Genomic DNA, 1,768 nt, shown 5'->3' on the forward strand with positions numbered 1-1,768 from the left:
TCTTTCTTTCTTTCTTTCTTTCTTTCTTTCTTTCTTTCTTTTTTTAACAATGTAAAGAGGTTTTGGTTTTTTTAAATTGTGTATATGTCACATTAGGCAAAATTATTTAAAGTCAATCAATTTTTATTCGAGGAATTCCATGTTGTGATTTCTTCCACTGTCCATCAAGGCCACTTTAGCTCCTGTAAAGAACTGGTGTCAAAGTTTATCTTCAAAAGATTTATCTTCAAGTTAACTTTTTTTTATGAAATTGATGCTTATTTTAATCCAGTTGTCCTGTCAACCCATAATTCTTTTATTTTGGTTTCTTTCATCTCCTTTTTCTATGGGTATACTGATGAAAAATTCAAAATACACCCATGGAAAAACCAAGAATCTTTGAGGTCTAATTTTTTCAACCAGTTTACTTTAGGGTCATTTTTAGTGTAGATGGATCTGCCTGGTTCTCAGTTTGACACCCTAAGAGACCATCACACTCAAGAATAGTACAGATGTGCGGGATATGGTAATACCTTTAACTCCAGACATTATGTTCTCAAGATAAAAGCTTTTAAAACAAAATGCCATCTTATGTATCAAGTCAATATGAAATTGAAATATAAAATAAATGCAGATGAGGATTTCCCACATGTTCCATCCTTTTCAGCTATCTCTTCTATAGTTCTAGAATCAACCTTTTTAAATTAAAAGTCAGGGTATATCTTTGTTGCCCCGATTAGAGTACAGTAGTACTATCAAAACTGTGCAGCCACCAACTCCTGGGCTCAGTCCTCCTGCCTTAGCTTTCCTTTCCTTTCCTGAGAGGCTGCAACTATAAGCACAAGCCCTTATATCCAGCTAATTTAAAAATTTTTATGGAGATAAGGTGTTACTTTCTTGCCCAGGCTGGTCTTGAACTCCCGGCTTCAGTCAATCCTCCCACCTCAGTCTCCCAAAGTGTGGGGATTGCAAGCATCAGCCACTGAGTCTGGCCTGGAATCAACCTCTGTGGTTATCAGTACTCCTATCAGTTAACTGTCTCAGGTATCATAATATTCCTTCTTATACATATCAAAAATCATGCTGAACAATGCATTCTGGCTTGCAAAAAAGGATTTGTTTTTTGCACCTATCCATAAGTCTTTGTCCACACGTTAAACTAAAACATACTTAAGTACAGTCATCAGGGTTTTCTGGACCTCTAAACTCCAAACATCATCTTTGCCTGTGTGACCAAGAAAATTCTAGCTGGACTGTTTAGCAGCTACAGAGAATGACAACCAGCAAAGCAACTCAAAAGATAAAAAGGAATGCTGGAATTGACTCCTATTAATTACTCCTGTTACCCAATGGCAGTCAGTGATTGTTTACTCCTGTTTCTCAGTTTTTCACATGCTTTCTGATTATAATAAATTTGTGAATCAGCACGGGAAGAATGTAGTATGAGGAACTTAGGTATTCCTGTGATTGTTGCGGAAAATAAAAGAACTGATAAGTGGAAGAAAATTAGTCTGTGTAATGGATTTTGTGGCCTTTGAAATTATTCTTAAAATTCATAATGTGTTTTGTTTCTTTCATTTTATTTTTCTAAAGATTTACTCATTAAATATTTAATCAAATTAAATAACTAATATACTAAATAGCATATAGGCTGTGTAGAATGCTCTGGAAAAAAGAAAAACAAAGATAAAGAATGCATGAACTCTGCCCTCAGGGTGCTTCTGGTCTCCTAAGAACGACATATACAAGAATAACTATATGCAAAGTAAAATATTGTCAAGAGCAACTT

At 34.8% G+C, this 1,768-nt stretch overlaps 1 non-coding gene across 1 annotated transcript; it reads right to left on the reverse strand.

Moving 5' to 3' along the window:
• Positions 1–1,030: 1,030 nt before the first annotated feature.
• Positions 1,031–1,158, reverse strand: LOC116537559. Its single transcript, XR_004263193.1, has one exon. It is a non-coding gene; the product is annotated as a small nucleolar RNA SNORA40 (small nucleolar RNA).
• Positions 1,159–1,768: the final 610 nt, after the last annotated feature.

Source organism: Sapajus apella, unplaced genomic scaffold (assembly GCF_009761245.1).
Source record: "Sapajus apella isolate SASKATOON/1434 unplaced genomic scaffold, GSC_monkey_1.0 scaffold111, whole genome shotgun sequence".
NCBI lineage: Eukaryota > Metazoa > Chordata > Mammalia > Primates > Cebidae > Sapajus > Sapajus apella.